The following is a 23,334-nucleotide window of genomic DNA, read 5'->3' as shown; positions in this document are numbered from 1 at the left end:
TCTCACTCTAGCGACGACGAGAATGCGTCATGCTATGAAGAACGACGTTTCTCGATGCCGGTTTACGTTTGCTATGCGGCTGTCCTGCCGAAAATCGACCCACTGATCTGCTGTCGATTCGCGAATGGTACCGAAAAACAAATCCTACCGACAAGTCGAACAATGGTTTATCCACGAACAATGCAGGTTCATGTGCTGTTATAACATCCAAGAATGAAATAGCGACCTAAGCAGCATCATAAAGTGACTTTCTATCGAACGAAATGCATTCAACTTTATTATCTCCTAACTATTGTGTACTTAAGAATATCAAATACTATATTTTAAAAATAATGTTCATTAATAATGTTCGCTTTGAACTAATACTTTAGCAAATCTAATGTAGTTTCTACAATGGCTTCTAATTCGTCATTTGACATTTCAATAAAGCTTCAAAATCTGAAGTCCTATGAAGTAACCGATCAAAATGACTATTATATTACGATGAATCCTGTAATCAGCGACGTTCTTTTAAAGCATCACGTTATGTCGTGCCTAAAGCAAAGGGCTCTTCGAATTAATTTAGGAATCTCTTTGGGTTATGCTTTCACTTAGAATGGCTTTTGGATGCTCCAAAGAGCTCATTGAAATACAATTTAAATAGTTTACGAATAGTCCCCCAGTAAAATCTATAGATTTGATCAATCTTCCACTGAAGACAATCCATTTTAAATCCAATTAAAGTGAATAACAAAAGTCCTATATATATATATAAATATATATGTATATTTGACCAGTTATGCAGCAATGATAATTGTGAAAGAGGAAATAGGACATATTGAAAAAAAACATATGGTGCTATGGCATTAATCGTTTTAATCGAAGGTATCAAGATGAAAAAGAAGAACTTTATTTTCATCGTTTGTTCACAAAGAAACTTTGTTACAGAAAGTTCGTCTCACAATTACAACTGGTTAGAATCACTGAGACTCATTAATATCCAAATTGTATTCAACAAGAAAGTCAACTTGTATTTCCCATTTAAAATATCTGTTAATGAAACTTACATTTCTTATTTCTTCTTTTATCCTTTATATTCTTATTACAATACAGAACTTAATATATACGAAAAGGATCGCGTTATCTTATTCGTCGGAAAAGATGACGCTTTCTTTTTACTCCCTTGAAGATTCTTTTTACTTCCTCGAAATTACTTAGCAGTTTTATCGTTGATATTGTAATTGTTATCAAGCTATGTCTTAATTTTTCATTTTTAATTGAACGAAAAACTATAATATTTATATATTTTCAATGTAATTTTGATAAATGATCGTTTATGTATAATTAATATTTCTTAATTCATGAAATTCCTATGAAAAAGACGATGACTGTTTGTTAGCGATCGACGTATCCAACGTGTTACGCTAATCAGCAAAATTGAATACTCAACGGTGTAGGCATATTTACCAATAGGAAGAGCAGTAAACAGTCAAAGTATTCGCGATGCGTCGCGATAAATGCGTATAGCAAGCCGAACGAATGGATAATCATTAACGCGCGCTGACAATATCGATAATTAATTGTCATTGTGATCGGACGCAGATAGCCAGAGAGAGAGAGAGAGAGAGAGAGAGAGAGAGAGAGAGAGAGAGAGAGACAGAGATAGAGAAACAGTGAGATAGAGATAGAGACGCATTGACGAGGCTCGACATGACGTGATACATCACGATACAATGCTACGTGTCTGTCGAGACATGAATGTTGTATGAGACGGAATATTAGTGGCTCGTATCTTGTCCTTTGGGAAGATACTACGACGTTATGTCTCTATGATGATCATAGAACCACGAAGAATCCTTGTTATACAAATATATCGTAGTATAACTTGTCTTTTCATGATTCTATATTTTTTAATGATATTATACGAAGAAAAGAAAAGAAATATTGTGAAGGTGTGACTATTTTCGTAAAAAGAGATAAATTATGGAGTTTCCCAATGATGTAAAAAAAATGTATTAGACAAATATCGAAATTTGTCGAGATAGCAAATACGTAAAATCCATGAAGATAGAATGATACTTTTGTATAATAGTTCTTCTTTCTGTTTTTTTTTTTTTCTTTTTTTTTTTCATTGGTATCATCGGCGATATTAATGATATTGAATTGATTTGATAAAGACACATGAACGAATGAAAAATAATTAATTAATGAACACTTTTTTTAAAATCGTATACAAAATTTCTCAGATATCTCTGTTATCGTATCCTTTGTATTTATTTTTCATTTCCAATTTGATACCAATGATAAAATTACATTTTAGAGATTGTACTCGAGCGAACGGTTTACGACTTTTGCGCCGATGGTCAAAGCTTTTTAAAGGAAACCTTTTTTACGATACTTTTCCTTTCTTTACGATCACTTAGAATTTAAATGGAACGTGATTTCGAGGTACCGAGAACGGACCCGTCGTAAAGTAGATAAAATCGTGCGTTATCGATCAACGTCAAAGAGTTATCCAGACGGAGAATTTTCATGCGAACTTATTGTGAAAAGTTTTTTCTTCTTTTTTTTTTTTTCTTTTCTTTTTTTTTTCCTTTATCCAACATATCGAAATGACGAATTATTAATTATAGATCAATCGCTCTTGGTAAACCAATAATATTATCCATATCGTTTAGATCACAATTACTCATGACGAATTAGTTTAATGGTAATTAATATCAATTTTCTCGATAGCTCGATAAACTATCAGGAAGATTGGCTCTGATGTGCTATTCCTCTCATTTCCCTCCCCTCCTCAATTCTCTCTCTCCCTCTCTCTCTCTTTCTCTCTCTCTCTCTCTCTCTCTCTCTCTCTCTCTCTCTCTCTCTCTCTCTGTCTGTCTGTCTGTCTTTTGGGCTCACCGTACAACATATTCCCTACGATGGTACTAAAAATTTCTATCTCGTCAATCTGCCCGGTAATATCGAACCACTTCACTTATCCGATTTTCTCTGTCCCTCCAAGGTTTATCATCATCGTAATAAGAACGAGTATCGTCGAGAGAGCGCAGTTATCGATCGTAAAAGTAACTTAATTGAGAGACACGTACGATGAGTACGTTTTCGATAAATTTAATTCTCTGAGTGGAAGCGTTGGTGCACGCTTACGCACATTGACGTCATTTTAAAAAGCATTGAAAAATGGAAGGAAAGGGGGACGAGAAAAAAAGAGAAACGTGGTGATGATGGAGGATACGAGGCGGAGGAGGAAGAGGAAGAAAAAAAGAGAAAGAGATGGAGAAATGAGAAAACAGAAAATTTTACGCGGAGAGAAGGTTGAAACGAATTCGTTCGGCTGTTAAATCCCTTTCCTGTCTCTTTCTCCCTCTCTCTCTCTCTCTCTCTCTCTCTCTCTCTCTCTCTTCGTCTTTTTCTCTTAAAGCGCGATTTGCGAAACACTCTCGAATAGTTTCGAAGCTCATTGTCGCGGTAATTTCTTTCCGGACAGTTTCCAATAAACCTTCCCCTTCTTTCTATTCTCGACGTCCTTTAATCCATCTCTCTCCGTCCGTACGGAAGCATTATCGTTTTTTGTAAAGCTTTCACGACACCAATAGCAAAAGCAACAGCAATAGCAACAACAGCAACAAAAGCGGTAATTTCAAGTTTGGAAGGATTTTCAATGTTGACCAGGAGAGAAATGCAGAAAGAGAACGCAAACGAGAATGCCAAGGAGAACCGATGAATTTTCAGGCGACGCTTTGATACTTCCTCCGTGCCCTCGCAACTCGTACCACTTTTATGGAAACTCGCTCGAAGATTTACCTGTGAAGTTTTAAATGTTAACCGTGCGTGAACATACATACGCGCAGTGTATAATGTGTGTACAAAGGACTTTCGTTCGTATACTACGCTTATGAATGGAACCGTTCTCGCTTCTCTTGCAATTCCAATCACGACACGTTACGAGAGAATCGTAGGAAAAAAGAGAAACGTTTTACGTTGGAATACCATTGCCACAGTTTTATGTCCTATATCGAATATTCTTCCCCATTGACACGTTTTCTTTATAACCGTTCTACTAAATTTATTTCTTTTTGAAATACGTTTACGAAGACCGAAGAACAAATGAAGGTTTGAAAATCCCTCGTAAATGCCTCGGACGGGTTAAAAGAGAACAACGAGAGAAATGCGATGAAATACTATGTGAGAATGTTTTTTAACATTTATCGAAACAAAACACATTTACCCATACATATACAGGTGAAGTTACTTTTTTTAGGTCATCGTTCGTCGACCTCATTAATTTCGATCCCATCGCGCTCGTTCGTTAACGTGATTCACTTATTAAGAATTTTTATCGAACTTCGCTCGCCACGGATTTTTGTAAAGATTTCGAAGAAAGAAAGAAAGTAAGCGCACTTCTCGAGGACTCAATTAATTTTTAACTTCCACTTTGTTACTTTGCCATTCTTTCTTGCGATCGTTTGTACGTTTTTGACCTCGATTAAAAAAATTCTTGCAATTCTTCCAAATGCAAAATGTATTCGTGAAATTAACCGTTGACACGTTTAATACGCTTTTAATATGGACATTCATACATCATACTCCTTGATACATCATACTCCTCCCTCCCACTTCTTTCGTAACTTTTTAATTTGTCCAAAGAATTTCTTAATTAATTAACATATAATACGCCATATATACGTTCCATTTGAAATTTTTAATGTAACAGCTCTTACGTCTTTTCGATCTCTTTTTTTCTTCAAACTCCTTCCCATTGTATATTATTTTCAATTACATATTTGTGAGCGAAGATAAGCACGTCTGGGTGTTAATTAAATGGAACAATATATTGAAATTGATAAGATCATCGGTATAATTGTTTCTTGAGTTTCCTCAAACGCAATCTTTTTAAAATTTTGAAATCATTGAAAATGAAACAATCATTTTAATAAAAATCTATACATAAGAATTATAATGTCGGTATGATTTTATAAAAATTTTCATCTTGAAAATATACATACCATAAGTATAAATAAAATAAATCTATAAAAACAATGACAAGCTCGGTATAAATGTATATATTTCTTCGCGAAGAAGTTCTTTGTCGAACGAGAATATTAAATCGTTTGATTTCACGAATTTGTAAGCTTTCAATCCTCAATGAAGGAGGAATAGTATCGATCGAATTTCCAGAGAGGAAAGGATCGTTTAAATCAAGTGCCTGAAGTGTTTAGTACCGTGACGCTGTGAAAACTATCATTGGACGATTATTAGAAGGAAAATGAAGAGATACGGGATAAATTCTGGTATGGTAGGTAGATCGACTGATTGAGACAGGAACGAAGTTTCATTTGGGTCGCAACGAGTACCGAGAACGAGTGTCAGAAAGGCACTGGGAAGGGTTCAGAGAGGGTGTGTTTGAGTGCAGAACACTCGAAACGATATACAGAGTAACACACTGCTCTTATTCCCATCACAGGTCGGAGATAGTTTTTCACCCCCGTTGCCTCAACTCTAGTCCTATACACATCCAGCTTCTTTGCTTTACCTCTTTTCATCGAGTCGAGGCTTTTGCGAGGGTTGAAAGGGGGAGAAAACCCAACCCTATTTTCACTTTTCTCTTATCTTCTCTCTCTCTCTCTCTCTCTCTGATTTGTTCATTTGTTCACTCGTCCTGTTCTACCTTTGTTTCGTACCTCATAAACCAGAAGATGTAAACAAAGTCGTGGATTAACCTCATTAGTAGACCCTTTGTGATATTCATTAAAGAATCGCAACGTGGCCTAATTTCCAATGAACCGACAAAGAAAAAATGATTCGTGAGATTGGCAATCTCACGAGTTTCATTTTTTCTTTTTCTCTTTTCGATCGCGAACGAACGAAATCGTAGATAAATCAAAGGTTTACTCAATAATACCTGAGAAGGAATATATCGACAGGTGTCGCTGATATCAACTTATTATTTTCATTGGACTAGAAAACAATTAAGAAAAGCTAAAAATATGATCTTTATGAATAAGTTTGGATTTTTTTATTTGTGCGTTTCTATGATTGAACTGAAAAGAGAAAGGACTTTCTTGCGCATAACAGCGGCCAAGAAGGTAGTTTCACCGCGATTACCTAAGATAGAGTGAACGAACATTAAGGAGGGATCTTGGAAGAGCTCGAAGGATAATACCGAGAGAAGCTGAGTCTCGAGTCGACGATAACGGAAAGGGTGTGGAGGACAAACAGGGGTGGTTGTCTCAGTCAATATTGAAGTTTCGTGCTCGGTTCACAGCTCGTCCCTACATCCAGAGCTTCTATCCTTCTCCCAGTGTGTTGTCTCCAGGATTTTCGTTTCTCTCTCTCTCTCTCTCTTCTTCTTCTTCCATCTCATTCTCGTCCTTTCTCTTTCACCCCTGTTTTTACACCCTAAATTCAGCCGCGAAAGCCAAGAAAAATCGTTCTTCGGAATCGTTGGAATTCTATCCGGATTCTCCGGGGAACTTCAGTATACGTTAGGCTTGAGAAATGGATAACCGTTTTCTCTCTCTCTCTCTCTCTCTCTCTCTCTTTCTCCCTCTCTCTCCCTTTCCCACTCTCTCTCTCTTTCTACATTCATCGAAGAAGGTTACGTCGGTTCTCGACTTGGTATTCCCAAGCACCGCTTAATAATGGCACCTCTCCAGAGAATAAACATTTTTTCGTAAGCCAGTTATTTATTATTCTTGCCTCGCACAGATCTCGCTTTCGATAAAAACGTTTCGACGTCAAGATGTTTCATTCGATCGCGAAATTTAACTTTAACTCTAAGAAAGTATTTTATACGTTTCCGAGTATACACGTTTCCTTCATATCTATATAAATATCTATTACCTAGTTGAAATGAAATTCATATTTCAATTATCCAAACTAAAGTACGTAAGTTTCTTATAACTGATAAGACAGTTTTAATGGCTATGAAAATCCTTTATCTGTAACATTACCGCGAAGATTCAGAAAGCAAGATGGGTTTAAACGTAGTGCTACGACGATTACTATTTGGAGAGCGAGAGAGAGAGAGAAAGAGAGAGAGAAGAAATGGTCCGAATTTAACGTACGTGAATATGCTTATCCCTTTTGACGTAAGGGAGAAATCGGAGCAAAGCAAATGCAGAACGAAATCGGAAAGTCTGACCTCTCTCTCTTTTTCTTTCTCTTTTCTCTCTCTCTCTCTCTCTCTCTCTCCCTTTCTCTCTCTCTCTCTCTCTCTCTCCCTTTCTCTCTCTCTCTCTCTCTCTCTCTCTCTCTCGTTGACGTGTCTACGACGACATTATCGGTTTTCCCTTTTTCTCTCTCAATCTTCCTTTTCGTTTTCTCGCGTTCAAGTAAAGAGAAAATTCTAGAGAAACGACGACGACGGTCAAAGCACGAACCAGGTTTTGCCAACCCTTTAGACTTAATCTTTACGAGGCCGTAAAAATGTTTACCGTCACAAAATCGCTTGTTCTTAGACCAGCTCGCTTTCTCATCGAAATTTGTTTTCTTTTCTTCTCTTTTTTCTTATTTCCTTTTTTTTTTTTCCTTTTTGTTACTTTAATCCCGATCATTTCCTAACGAAAAAGTCAAATAAAAATTTCCCCCCCCCTATAACGAGTCGATCTTTTAATTTTTATTTTAATTTCGAAGAAATATCGACAATGTCGACAAACCATATCTCCATCTTTCTTCATTTATTTTTCTTCCTGTCAAGATAGAGATTGATCAAAATATTTATTTAAGGGGATGTAAACGTATCCACTTTTTTTTTCTTTTTATATATATATATATATATATATATATACTAATATTATTAGATATACGAGTATTTGTCTATCCGGTAGATACAATATATATCTAATCTTTGCTACTTTCTAATTCTGAGTATACATATTTTCTACTTCCCGTTATTTTCTCTTTCATTTATATTTCTGAAGTTCGGAATATTTTTCTGAGAACAGATAGAGAGAAAGAAAGAGAGAAAGAAAGAGAGAAAGATAGATGGGTAGATAGATAGATAGATAGAGAGAGAGAGAGAGAGAGAGAGAGAGAGAGAGAGACGTTCGGAAAGTATCGTTCGAAGATTTATGTGGCGTAAGAATTCACAAAGTCAAGTTGCCTTCGGCGGGAGTATACTTCTCCGACAAATATATATTATATCAGAAGAATAGAAAGTGAATATAATAAAGACATCATAAGTCGAAATAGGATTATTAAAGATCCGATTCAATTTTAATCACTGTATACTAACGAAGTAAATCAGTTTTCTTGAAAGAAACGACGAATTTAAAAGAAAGAAAAAAAAAAAAAGAAAACAGATTCTATCAAAAAAGTTAACGATGACGAATTATAATTGATATTACATAAAACGCTTTGGTAATCCAAGATTTTTAATAATGATAATTACTCGGAAGGAATATGAGATTATTACTGATATCTGAGATTGGATACGACATGCTTAACTGCTTTCCGTTTTCCATCTCTCTTTATCGTTCATTGAACAGAACGAGAATACGACGTATGACGATTAAATGGAATTTTGTTTATATGATATAAGCACAGTTAGTTCCCTTCTGGCTTCGTCCCGACCTCCGTTTGTCTGGACGCGTGTTTCGTCCTTCATGAACCAATGTAGGAAGTTTCGCTTGTGCAGTATTCTGAATTTCTCTCTGTTTAGAATTGAAGAACGTACATGAATGTTTATGTACGAATTTATGTATATATATATATATATATATATATATATATATGTATGTATATGTATGTTGCCTTCATTTACGCGTTCAGAAACATATAAACGAAGATAGAGAATGTCTCTCATTTTCTATGATACAGATAAATTTACTCATTTATTTTTAGACATTTGGATATTATACATTTCCTATAGCTAAACGATTTGTATATACAAAATATCGAGAATATTGGTGTTATCGGATAATTCCAATGTTTGGAATACTTCTGGAAAATTTCAAATGTACAGAAGATACATCGGGCTTCAACGATATAACGATTATTCGAAAGCTTCTAAACGTCCGATCGATTTTATTGGATTTAAGATGGAATATCGTGAACGATCATTCGATAGCGTTTCAATTTTATGGAATCTTGATGAGGTTATTTTCATGTTCATCGAAATAGTTATTATCTTTAGGGAATTAACTCGAGTAAGAGTTTTCGTCGCTCAGGGAAATTGTTCTCGCGATGTTCGATATCTGACGGCATGCTTCGAGTTCTTTGCGTATACGTCTATGTAAGAGTAGCTAACTTTTTGTTTATGTGTATATATATATATATATATATATATATGTGTATACATATATATACATGTAGCGTAGCTATCTAAATTTTTTCAGGTCGGTGCACTCTTTTCTCTTTCGAGTCTGAACCTGGCAAGTTTTCGAGGCATTTTGGCATGGTCCATCGAGACGAACGACTTGGTAGGAAAAGGAGAAATAAAGAAAGTGAAAGAGAAATAAAGAGGATAGGAATATATGTATGGGTGAAAGGGAAAAACAGAGCGGGAGAGAATATAAGCGTAGATGGGCTTCAGGGTTGATATGCATTGGTAGAGAGAAATATAGAAGGATGGTATATACAGTGGGTGAGGAGAAGAGAAGAGGAGAGTAGTCCAGGATCGTGGTATAATTCTGCAGGTTGTCCCAGCTCGACATAACTAACATCGCTCTCCCGACGATTCCATAGAGCTCTGGACGTGGGCGTTCGCGTTGCGAAAGCCATTACCGTCCAAAGCAGTAACGCCAACCGCGTCTCCCATTCCCTTCCGAGCTTTCTCGATCCGTCTCTTTCTGCGCCTGTACCACGCTCGAGACACCAGAGGGGCCTTTACATAACGAGAAACCAACTCCATACAGCATCATACGTATTTATATATGTATGTATGTACGTATGTATGTGTGTATATATGTATGTATGTATGTCTCTTTCTGTCTCTCTCTCTCTCTTTCTCTCTTTTTCTACATGTATTTCGCGATCCTGAACTAGATTCCCGTGAAAAGGCACTTTTGCCCTAGTCGGATGAAGTATTCTCTCTTCAAAGTCCTTACCAGTCCCTCTGACCCAGAGAAGCGAAAAAAGGATCCTACCTTACTTTATTTTCTTTTTTCTTTTCTTTCTTTTCTTTTTTTTTTCTTTTTTCATTTATTTTATTTATTTATTTATTTATTTATTTTTTTTTTTTTTTAACGAACGAACGATCGATCGTTATTCATCGAATAATCAAAGTTCATCTCAACTTTTTACTCGCTATAACAGCGAACGAAGCTTATGCAAGAAATTTCGAGACTTACCTATAGAAAAAGAAAAAAAAAAAAAAGAGATAAGTTCGACGCTGTTTAAATTCAATAGAGACGTTGAACATCTAAAGAGAAAGAAGTTATCATTTTTGTACGACGTCGACCGAACGGAATTCTTTATATCTTTCTCAACAAAACTATGTTTTAACGTTTAAAACGGATGATATTGTCGCACGAACTGGAATTCGATAGTCATAGTTCGTACGTGCAACGCCCGAGATATGAAATTTCTCCGATGCCTTTGATGTTGCTATCATGGTATATGTATACCGTAGATGCAACGTATCAAAATACGTAGCGCGTTAACGCTCCTCGTTTCGCGAATGGGAAGGAAACGCGATTCCGGAAGCGTGATTTTGGTTTTGGCCGCTTCGTTGGCCGCATGCTTCCGCCGTCGAAATACGCGGTTCGACCTTCCCACTGGACTTCATTATACCTTCACCATAGTGTATGAACGTACCATACTACATATTGCACGGTGTGCTCATTGTTACATCTTCTCTCGAATAGATTCACGAATAATTAGTGTTAATTGTTATGCACCGTTCGAATCAGTTTGCGATTAGTTTTCTAAGTTCAATGGAAAATTTTCATAATCGTAAGAGGTATAACTTATGTAAGCTCGTTTACGTTACGATTAGATATAAGAGATAAGTTTTAGAATCATCTGAAAAATATTTCAATTGAAATTATTCAAACGTTCAATCGTTTTGTAAAACGTACGTTTGATGTAAATTCTTTCATTACTTCTTTTCCTTTAATTTTCTTTTTTTCTTTTCTTTTTTTTTTTTTTTTTTTAAATTTGTCTTACTCTAATATTTAACGAAAAGAACGATACGTATACGTATATGAGCATAAAAAATTTTTAATTAACGCGTTAAATAAACTTATTTTAAAAAATTAGTTAGTTGAAAATTCATGGAACGCGACAGACCATAACGTTATTCCCTTTTCATTCAAGGAACTTTCATTTAGTTTTCTCGCGAATTCGTACGTTCTCTCTTGCTATACACGAGAATTTCATGAAAATCCACGACAGATTTATAGATTTCGTTGACGTCCAATTCAACGATTCTCGTAATACGATTACCATCGTACGATGGACGAATCAAAATCGCGCCGTTCGTTGATGGCATTAGTTTACAATATTCTATAGAATCTAAAGCAATGCGTAAAGAACTTTATACGTTAATCTTCGAGATTTTAAGAAACGCTCGATGAAATAGCATGTACCCGACATTCCTTCGACATCGTAATTTCAGAGAATTCCTCGTAGAAAACTTTTCCCTTCATTCCTCGTACTACTCGTTCTCACACTTTTCCTTCTCTTTCAACACAGAAGCCGCCCTCTTCAACCAGAACGAGGTTCGATGGAAAAGTTAACGTCAACTTTTCGTGGCGGATCGTCGACAAAAATCGACAGATGGCGACGAGTTCCTCTCTCTCTCTCTCTCTCTCTCTCTCTCTCTCTACGAGGTGAGGATCTTTTATAATGTATTCTAGCCTTCGGCCTGTGTCGGACCACGTGTTGCTATACGAGCCAGCACCCGTGACAGCTGCGTTTATCGCAAATCTCAGGTATACTCCCGAGTTTTCTGTTCTTTGCCTATTTCGAAACGGCTGCTGAATAGTTTTGTACTTGGCGTTATGCTAAACCACTAGCTTCGAAGAAGAGAGCGAGAAAGAAGAGATAGGGATAGAGAGAGAGAGAGAGAGAGAGAGAGAGAGAGAGAAGAAGAGTAAGGAAGGATGATGTTTGGACGAGAGAGGAGAAGATGACTGGGACCAAATGTTGAATGTAAAACAGTTTCTGCGATGGTTCTGCCATGGGTGGGTTAAAATTTGCAACGCTTATGAGAGAAACCGAGGGTAGCAGCCAACTATTCGATGTTGGTTTGCCATCCGGCGCGAACCTCTCGCCACTTTTACTTGTCGTAGCTTCTAAAAGTTCGCTTAGGAGAGAATCAAACTTTTCCGACGATGAAATATTGGATACGTTATTTTTTCATGATTTCCATCGTCTTTCCTATCATATACGAAAGAAATAAAATTGACAAAGAACGAATTTTCATTCGTATCGATTATTTATCGAAACGTGTATTTATCGACGAACTTACACATCGTGAAATTTCTTTTAAAATTTATATAATCTTTTGAATAAAAAGGATTAATGATTTAAGATCTACTTAAGTTTTTTTTTTTTCTTTTTTTCTTGTTATCTTTTATCATATAATTTCTTTTATTGACTCGAAGGCCAATTATTACAAGACTCCCTTTTACTTTTGTAACGAGCCATTTCATCAACAAGCCACTTTTCGCATACGATTCTATCATTAAAGTCTTTGAACGTCTATCTATAATTCGATTTCATTAATGATCTATCTTATTTTCTGTATAATCTCATTGGAAAAAATGTCTATTTCAAAATCGAATCGAACATGTCCTCAAATAAAAATGATTCTTTATTAACTCCATACAAAAAGAGGATTTATGAAAATTTATCTAACATCGTTTTTCTTTTCGTCGAACTAAAGCTCATTGTTGTCCGCCTCTCTCTCTCTCTCTCTCTCTCTCTCTTTCTCTTTCTCTTTGTGAGGTGAAATAAATTCTATCATTCTTTTTCCCTCGTTTTCATCGAGGCTCACCGTGAAACGTTCTAAGAGCAAAACGGAAGTTTTCGCCATAAAAAGTCATCGAGAGGATTTCCAGTCGTACGAGCAAACTTGTTGCTTATATACGTCGACTTCTGGAAGGTTTGGAACCATTCCAAAGCCTATACGTCGTTTATAGCTCGACGACCACGGGAACGCCTCGACCCATCAATGAAATAGAAGGAAAGAGTAATATAACCTGCAGGATTTAGGACTATTCGCGAAGCATACAGCTTATTACGCTTATTATTATATGTGTACCTATTAAACTGATCATCTATCTATATTCCTTTACGTGCGTAGAGTTAATTCTCATCCTTAGGTAATTTCGTCCGATCTAGTGTCTCAATATTTGATTTAGTCGATTGCATCGAACGTTCGATTGAATTGGAAATTTATCACTGATTTCCCTCTCTCTCTCTCTCTCTCTCTTTCGAGTTACATTCTCCGTATGCCACTACTACTTGTCAATACGATCATGTGTGCATAAGTTAATTTTCCTTCAAGCGATAATTATCCCTTTCCGATCGTTAGATTTTAATTACGAATTCGTCGTTGGTTTATCGAAAATTACGAAATAACGAGAATTATCAATTCTTTTATTTGTCGTCTCAGTTAAACAGACTTTTTACTTTTATCGCTGTGAGATTAGCAATCTATAATAGGAGTAACGTCGGATGGAACATGATACTCAAAACAATGGATCTCCATAGAGATTTCAGTAATAATCTTCTGGAGTATGTTACAACAAGGTGTTGTGGGAATAATCACTCTTTCTCTCTTTCTCTCTTCCTTGCTCTATCGTTTTCTCGTTCTCCCTCACTCACTCTCACTCTCACTCTCTCTCTCTCTCTCTCTCTCTCTCTCTCTGTTGTCTCAGCGTCATCCGCTTTGCGGTTTGCTCTGTCAAAGCCTTCCTCTGCCTGTTATATACGCACTGACACTATTTCACACCCTTCGCAGTGGTTTGATGCCGTGTCGCTTCAACCATCTCGTTGGACCCTAACCGTAAACCGAGAGACGCGATTAGGTGCCTCCTATCCCCCGCCTCTCTCCTTCCTACTATTCTCTCTTTCTCTTTCTCTCTTTCTCTCTCTATCTACTAATTTATCTATCACTAAATTATCTTGGAAATGAAGCCCTAAGCGAAAAGCAATCGCAAACAATCGAGTTTTCTTTCTTATTTTCTCCTCGTTTTCTTTCTTCCTTTCTTTCTTAGCTTCTATTCTTTTCGTTTTTTTTCGGGGGGGAGGAGGAGGAGGAGGAGGCAGAGAAAGAGGAGGGAAAGCTTGACCTTTGAACGAATACAAGTGGATTTATCGATGCTGACGAAATACATATATTCCTTCGACAAAAAGTGATTGAGGTGCGAAAAAATTAATTTTGACTTCGTCATATTTTTTTCTTTCTTCTTCTTCTTCTTCTTCTTCTTCTTTTTCTTTTCTTCTTTTTTTTTTTTTATAAGTATAAGTATGCTCATTTGCAATGAGATGCAATCTAAATTTCCTAAAATAATTATTGATTTAATAATTCACAATTAACTATTACGGTGTGCACAACTTTGAACGAGTTACGTGGACGAAAAAAGAACGTAATCAAGATATCTATTTAGCGAGATATTCTATTACTTGGATATTTGTAAAAAGAGAGAAAAGAGAAAGATGGAAATAAAGCTTTTTTGAAAGTTGAACTTTTTTGTCAAGATTATATACAGAAACAAAAAGAGAAAGAGAGAGAGAGAGAGAGAGAGAGAGAGAGAGAGAGGAAGAGGAAGAGGCATACGCAAATACACGAAGATGTATCTGTTTCAAGCAGTTTTTCCTCTTTCTTGTCATGAAGAATTCGTATATAACGTTTTGTTTGTGCGACTAGCGCAAATCTCGAATGTATCATGCTCGTTTTTAAAGGCGTCCATGTTTCAACGAGTCGATGCGATACAAGGAACGTGTATGATACGAAGTTGGCTCGGATTTTTAATTAAAATTGCGCAGCGGATTTAACGATCGATTTCCCCGGTAAACCGTCACTGAAAATTATCCTTTTTCATTTCTCTTTTCTATTTTTTTCTCTCTTCTTCCTTGTTTTTTTTTTTTTTTTTTTTTTTTTTTTACGCTCATCATTATCTTTACAACTTTTTAATCGTGACGATGGTCGATTTATGTTGGAACCAATCATTTTTATGCTGTATACTCATTCTCTCTCTCTCTCTCTCTCTCTCTCTCTCTCTCTCTCTCTCTCTTTCTATGCTTCATCTTTTTGTTTAAAAAATTGCAAAATTTACATCATTGTCACTGGAGATTAGTTCTTTTTTTTAATTGTAATGCAATCGAATTCAAACGTTGAATTCTGTGATCTTTTACTTTAACGAACCTACGGAATTTCAATCGCATGAATTTACTATTTTAAAATCAATGGATTTATTAGAAATTTCAATGATTTATCACGAAAGTGTACGACGGAAATACATACGTGTTACTTTTAGATTTAAATTTAAAGTTGGTAAGCATATCGTAGATACGCTAACCGTATGGTGATAAATAATACTGTCGTTATGTGGTGAATTCCTGATAATACATCCCGTAAAATGGTTCATTGCCATGAAGATTAAGCGAAAGTAAAATATGATAACGTTCTCGTGTATCCCGATATAATCGAAAGATTTATCGATTAAAAGCATCGAATCGAACGTGAGAACGAATGAACGATCGAACGTATACTAGATGCAAAAAAAAAAAAAAAAGAAATATTACTTCGGTAGGAACTATCGAAATGGATTATAACTATGTTGTATATATATATAGGTATGTATAACGATTTTCCTAAACGAAAGTCTATGAGAATATTTTTGTTTGGCGCGTTTTTCTTTTTTATTATATTTTTTTTTCATTCCTTTTTTTACCTTCTCGTCGCTCCCTACGGGGGAAAAAGAAAAAAGCCGCGCAAAGAAAAATAACTGATCGGACGATAGAGTTCACGAATTATATCCGCTGAATTCCTTTGAATGGATTCGTAAGCTCATCAACGAATGAAAATATATAGGAGGATGGGATCGATCGGATCATATAAAATTCATGGAATCGTCTAAATTTCACTTTGAAAGATCTCCGTTCTCTTATTATCTGAAATCGTCGAGGGTGAGATTGTTCGATCGAAAACCGCGAATAAAGTAAAAATATTCATATCGAGAACGATCAAGGGAACACGAAGGGTACAGTATTCAGATTTATCTCGCGGATCATGGATGAAAAATCAACTGATCTTGCGAATAAGGGGAAAAGGAAAAAAAAAAGAAAAAGTAAGAAAATAAGTTTCGTTCGACGATTTGTTTCCAATTTACAAGATTGGGGCACAGTTGTGTCACGTTGAAAATTTCAATTTGTCTGACAGATCGAAGTCTTCCTAGATAGTGATATATATATATATACACACACACACACACACACATATATATATATATAAAGTATATAAAGTCAAGTCCATTTTATAAGCTCGTTTAACATTCACGGATCGACCTGAGATTCTGAATAAATTAGCATTAACACGCGTGCATTCCCACGCATTCGTGTGCTATCTTCTCGGCAACTCCCTTCTCTCCCCACTTCTCTTCGTCTAAGATTACTCGTCCCATTTTATCTTTTCGACGAAGAATGATAGCGAGAGGAAAAGACCTTGCTTCTCTTTTAAAATCTTTTCGCCGTAAAATATTTGACCGTGGACAAAAGTTTCGTACAACTCGTTCTCAAGAGTCACCTCACCGACAAGTAGTACCTTCTCTTTTTATCTTCCGATTCCTCGTCCTTTGGCACCTTTAACGATTCACGTACGATAACTTCTATTGAAACTTTCCAAAGTGGAAATTTTTACTTCGTAATAACACTATGACAACGAAACAAGAGTAGACGAAAAATGCGAAGAAATATTTCCCTTGGAAGAATTTTTCGTCGCAAATTCGAAGAATAATTTCTCGTTATCGATTCATGCAAATCGGAGAAAAGAAATACTTCATTGTCGACGGATAAAAGGTTAAAGAATGAAGGGTATCGAACGACGTAACAAGTACGAATATTATAAAACATTAAAATAAATCTTGTTAGAGAAAGAGTTGGAAATAGGCTAAACGTTGTAAAAGAAGATATACTTAGGAGAGAGTAGGCGGATGACAGGAGAGGGAAAAAGGAATAGATAAATACGATTCGAAGACCAGGAGGATAAAGTGTGTTTCGAAGTGCACCGGTTTTGTGTCCTCCCGGGAGTTTGATGGTAAAGCGAAAGAACAGAGAAAAGGGTGGAAGAATAGGAAGAAGGTGGACGAGTAGGAGGAGTGAAATAGGGAGGTTGGAGAGACCGGGGGGGTTTGTTCTTGAACGGGCGCAGACTGCATTTCAAACAGGACTAACTCCTTATTTCTCGAAGTCCTTGTTCGGGTATTAAGTCTACGTCGGTTTCGCTATCGTAACTCCTTCGTCATTTCTCTCTCTCTCTCTCTCTCTCTCTCTCTCTCTTTCTCTCTTTGTCTTTCTATCTTACATATTATCGTCTCCTTTTATTATGGTTCTTGTCATCTCCAGGGAAACCTCTAATTGTCAAGCCTCGTCGTGCTATTTCACAGAAGGACAGTAATAAAATTGTCAGAGTTCGCAAATGGTACGATAAGAGAAAGAGAAATGGTTCAGACGAAACGCGCACATTCGAACTTCCACTCACTAGAGACAAACTCGAGATGAGATATTCATCCATCCCGACAATCATTCGATGATAGCTCTATTCTTGGATTAAATCGAAATTCATTCTTTCCAATTAGCGATATGGCGATTTTTATCGAACGATTAATAGTTCTCATAACGACACCCATGCCGTTCACCTTTGATGAAAGATAGCGAGGAAAAAGGTTTCGTCGAAATAAAATATTTTCGACAATTGTGAAATTTTAACCTTTCGTTGACGTTCCATCGTTATAGAATGAATTCGAAAGGAATTCGTTCGAACAACAAACGGTATTATTAATGAAAAATAGTTTGGCTCGTATCGATTTTTATTTTCTCAGGATCACTCGAAATATTTCAAATCCTTTCCAAAATATTTCAAATATTGATCTGATAGAAGAACGTCGAGAACGTCAATGAAAGAGACAACGTCAACAGGACGCATAGTATCGAAAGAATTCGAAGAATCTTCAAAGGATAATTGAAGATATGAAAGAACACTTGCGAAACTCTAAGTAGTGTTAACTTAGTAAGTTTTTCTCAAAAATAAGAATCACCTACTCGATATTCGATACTTCGTAAAATTATCTTAAAATCGCGATACTCTAATCGATATACATACATGTTACGTTATACGTAAAGAACATTGAAGTACGGGAGTCGATGAATGAAATTATTTACAATCCCATTGTCGAAATAAAGATTTTATCGTTATATTTATATTTCTTTTTTGTCAAAGAAATTTCATCGAAGGATTAATTTATCGAGAAATTTTATTATAAAATATTAAAACAAGTACCTAGTTATATTAAAAAGTATAATTAGCTTCTAATTATAATTGCATTTAACGCGAATAGAAATTTTCCTTTTTGAAGAAATAATAATAATAATAAATGTGCATCCTTTCGCGTACCGCGTGTCCTGATCCTTTTCCGTCTCAAAGCGAACAAGTAATGAGGTTTTTAGTGAAATCACATATCGACAAGAAGTCGGAGCATTCGAGAGAGAACGATCGGAAACGTCATTAAAGTTCCTTTGAACTTTGGAGCGTAAATCTCGCGTACGATGTACGGACGTAGTATTTCACAACGATCCCGGAAAAGGCCGAACGTCGTTCGAACTAGAGGAGGGTTTAGAGAGGGTGTAGACGTCTCTGGGAGACCCGATCGAGTCTACGTTGGAATAAAAAGCTAATCTCATTCCCAAGCCCAGTTTGGGACCAACCTTCGACAAAGCTCTCGCTTTCTCGTTTCTTCCTCTTTCCACGTTCCACCGAAAAACTTTCAGCGAAATAACTTCGATGCTCCGGATATCGTAGAAGGGACGTCGATACTTTTCGACTATCCGATTCTTCCTTGAAACTTCCAATAAACTCTTTCACGACAAAATTCACGTAACACACGTGTAGTTTCACCGACGATGAACGTGGCCTGACACTCGAAGGAACGATTCCCTCCTCCTTACTTCCTTCCTTCCTTTTTTTTTCTTCTTTCTTGTACTTCTTTCTTTTCCCTATTTCTTTTCTCTTCTCTTTCTTTTTTTCTTTTCTCCTCTTTATTTTTTTCTTTTTCTCTTTCTTTTTTTTTCCTTTCTTTCTTTCTTTCTTTCTTTCTTTCTTTTTTATCGAACCAGCAACGATCCTAGCTTGTTCGAGAAAAGTACAAGTAGAATGAAAAAAAAAAGGTACGTTAAGAAAAGTTCGTTTCTCGCTTTTCTTACTTCACGTCGACAAATCACGGTTGGAATCGTCAAGGAGGAAGTGAAAAAGAAAGAAGGGAAGAAAAAAAAAGAAGAAGTAAAAGAACACACCAAATATAGGAGAAGTTAACGAACTCGCTCGGAAGCACTCGCGACGACTTCAGATAAACTCGCACTTTATTTTCCCGCCAGTACGGAGGGCGAGGGTCGAAACATTTCCGGTTTCCCTTGTACGAGAACGAGACGGTACTAAAGCATTCGCGAGGTTCTTCTGCGAGGTGCCACCCTCAGCAACGGGGCTGTGGCCCGATCGCGCCTGCGTTACGCTCCTGCGCGCGTATAACCTCGCCATTCTCTTCCTCTCTCTCTCTCTCTCCCTCGCCCTCTCTCTCTCTCTCTCTCTCTCTCTCTCCCTTTTTATTCGTTAGCTCGCCAGCATCTCTCTTCTATGTACCACCTTACCAGGCTCGTCAGAGCGACGAGTGTCGCTAACGCTTGTCATTAGAATATTTTTCCATGTGTTTACTTTAAATTCTTCTAATTACCGCCCACCTCGCCCACCCCTCGAGTTTGCCATATCCAATTAATGTACGCGAAACGTATGCGTTCATTCCGTTACCTATGTTACATTTTTCTCCCACGAAACACAAAACACTTTACTTTTCGTATATATATATATTTATATATATATATTTATATATATATATAAACTATACGATATAATTTTTTTCCTATAATCAATTCTATAGTCAATGATTTTATTTATTAACGTGGCGTTATTATCATTTATCGAGGGACTTTACGATAATGTTACTTTTTTTTCCTTTTCCTTTTTTCTTCTTCTTCTTTTTTTTTTTTTTTTTTTGATTATAAATAATTTCTATTCGAGAGGACAGAATTAACTTGTTTATTTATTTATTTATTTGATGTCGCAAGAAACGTCGAACAATATCGAACTTTATTTTCCTATTTAATTTGTACTTCTGACGAGATGGGCGAGTATAAAATCGTATAGAGCGTACTTACGCGAGGGAAGAAACATCTACATTAATGCCGTAGAATTGTTACGAAAATAAAAGGTAGAATGATTTTTACGACGAATCCCCCGAGACAGCAGCTTCGGGAAACAGGTTTAACGCGATGGTTTTTATAAAACGCGGTAAAACTTTGTATATCTTTACATTTATCAAACTCGTTTATAGTATTTAACGGATACGTATTGTACGTAGAGTTATGCCGTTACATATTTTCTCAATTTACTATATGCATAGAAACGTTAATCGTTTTTATTTAAATTGTGTGAATCAATTTTCCACAGTTTTTTGAAATTGAAAATATTTTCCTTGAGATCCTTTTCTAGGAACGAAAATACATATGTATATTTATTTGAAAAACAATGTTCTAATTTGCAAAAGAAAGAAAATTTCAAATAAACAAAGGCCGCATAGATTTGTCGGCGTGTTAAAGTTAAAACGATCTATTAAACTTAAACGAACGTTTTCGGTCAACGAACGCGCGCGCGCATTCCCCGTATTAGTTTTTATTGAACGAATATTTGTACGTCAATCAATTGTGCAAATTTCGATTTGCTTGTAAAGGTTATTGGTATGAATCTTTAATTAAAAGAACGTCAAAAACATTAAAACAGTAGATAATATGATTACTACGATCGAAACAAATGGATTTAAAAGGATAATCCGGATTTTGAAATCCTCCCTTATTAAATAATCTGTGTTAAATAATAATGGGAAAGAAAATACGGCTATCTTTTTCCTTCTGTCACGTTTACAAGAAATGATTTACGTTCGTGAGCGTAAAGGTTGCCCCGTCAACTCGGACGCTTCAACCTTCTTTTTATCATCCCTTTTTTATTTTCGTCCTAGCTCTTGCCAGGGGTAAAAGAAGAAGGTCAGAAATTAGAGCAATTACGAGGATGCGTGATAATTCTTTTAATCTTCCGCCCTCTCAAATCCTTCTCAGTCGGTCGGTCTCTCGTTGATTTAGCGAAATGCAAAGAGATGAGAGGGCTACGCGTGGGATTCGTTTAAAAAAATGATATCAAGCTTTTTTCCACTGTTTTCTTTTTTTCTCTCATCCTCTCTTTTTTTGTTTTTAATCGCGAATCCTATGAGTCCTACATATTAACGTTATCTCTTTACAGATAAAGGAACACGTTGTTTATCATTAATTAAACTTGTTGTTTATTAATCCGATGATAGAGTTGGAAACGGGAACACAAGTTTACTTTTGCGATTAGTCGTTTAATTATTTAAGAGAAAACTTGCGTTCGACGATGTCGTACGTTAATTTTTTAATAATGACGACATCAATTAATTATTATTCTCGTTATTCATTATTACAGATTCCATATGGAAGAAAACAAGTCATTGGAGACACACCAGCGAGAAGGTCGAAGTTAACGGAGAAGAGAAGCAACAGCGAGAAACAGAGACCTGGAACGGCATTCAAGAGCGAGGAGTGGATAGAATGGTTGACCTCTGTGGACGACGGAGCCGTCATGCGAGTCATTAACATAACAAACGCATAATAATAGCTTGTAGGCATTACTGTTACCGCTACGTTGACTCTCGGGACGCTAGAGAATCAAGTCGCTTGCACGTATCTACGTATTTATGTACGTATGCAAGTATACATATATTCTGTTAGGTATCTCGGAGAACAGTAAGCCATCTATACCGTATGTTCTGCAGTGATTCACTCAGCTTGCTTGTTTTATCCATAACAAAATTCTGGCCGTAAGAAATTATACAAAATCAAAGCAAAGAGAAAGTAAGGAAAAAAAAAAGAAAAAAGAAAAAAGAAAAAAAGAAACGATTCGTCGCGCGCATTCCTCCGATCTTGACGGCAAATCAAACGCCATTAAATTACTAATACACCAATCTTTGATTTATGATTTGTGGAACAGCGCGAAAACGAGTGAAGAAAAATCGATTTGGATTCGGAACGAATTATCGGCTGGCGAAGTGTGAAATTACGCGCGTTCCTTGCCGACCACCGAACAGCACGTCGTTTTCGCTCTGAACCTCCATTTTACCCTATGCACCCTATTTTCACATTCCAGAGTAAAAATATCGAAGTAAGCTCTTTATTTTCTCTCACGTTATAAGGTTTTCAAATACGTTATTCAAATTTTCCATTGGTCCTAGATTTTTTTCTACACTTTTAAAGTGAAACCAACCGTAAGACAACGAATTTACCCCCTTGCTATTCTCTTTTTCTAAAAAAAAAAGGAAAAGTGTGTCAAAACGTTCGAAAACACGTTATTACATATGAAAGCATACGGAGCATATAAAAAATGCGATGATCTATGAGATAAAAAATCTCAGATAAAAAATCTATGAGATAAAAGATTCTATATATATATATATATGAAATTTCGAAAGAAAACCTATGTCAACATTACACTGTAATTGCATCCGTCGAATTAATCACGTATGCGATTTTCAAGAGTACGTTAATACATTTTATTCTATATGTATGTGCGTGTATGTGTATGTGTGTGTGTGTGTGTATCGACAATTTATGTATATAGTCATGCTCATCTTATGGTATAGACACTTGATAAGAAAAAAAAAAGGAATGATTACAGCATCTCAACGCTGAACGTCATCCGTGCTGCTACCCTGGCCTCGAAAATGCATTTTGTGAAAGTGAGAGAAACATAGCTGAGGATAGAGAAGGTAGGAATTAATGGGCGAACGAGCATGCGCGAGCGCGCACGCGACCAACAGGGAGAGAAAGATTTATCGTCCTCGAAAAATCCATAATACCGACAGAGTTAGAGTATATTGAATGGTGAATAACTGAATTCGTGTGCATCGTGATACTATTCGTGTGCATCGTGGAATATTTTTAATAGAGAACTTTATTTGGAATAATAAAATTGTGAAAATTTGTCGATAATCTTTCTAATCTTACCCTCCTTCATTAGATCGAGATTAGATTGATAAAGGAAAATAGTTAATCGTGGTTTCACTATAA

The 23,334-nt window shown here is 36.1% G+C and overlaps 1 protein-coding gene and 1 long non-coding RNA gene across 2 annotated transcripts in view; one reads left to right on the top strand and one right to left on the bottom strand.

The window, feature by feature from the left end:
- The window catches only part of LOC118444955 (uncharacterized), a 106,185-nt gene extending 83,064 nt beyond the window's left edge, over positions 1-23,121 (top strand). Inside the window, exon 2 of the long non-coding RNA XR_014983207.1 lies at positions 21,695-23,121. This is a non-coding gene — a long non-coding RNA (uncharacterized LOC118444955). The remainder of the gene's footprint in view (positions 1-21,694) is intronic.
- LOC118444947 (uncharacterized) overlaps positions 1-23,334 on the bottom strand; it is a 291,906-nt gene that overhangs the window by 101,028 nt on the left and 167,544 nt on the right. The gene's annotated exons all lie outside the window — the stretch shown is intronic.

Source organism: Vespa mandarinia, chromosome 1, assembly GCF_050613455.1.
Source record: "Vespa mandarinia isolate Hongniang chromosome 1, ASM5061345v1, whole genome shotgun sequence".
Taxonomy (NCBI): Eukaryota; Metazoa; Arthropoda; class Insecta; order Hymenoptera; family Vespidae; genus Vespa; species Vespa mandarinia.
Note: the sequence above shows the minus strand (reverse complement) of the source record. Positions and strands in the feature narration are given on the sequence as shown.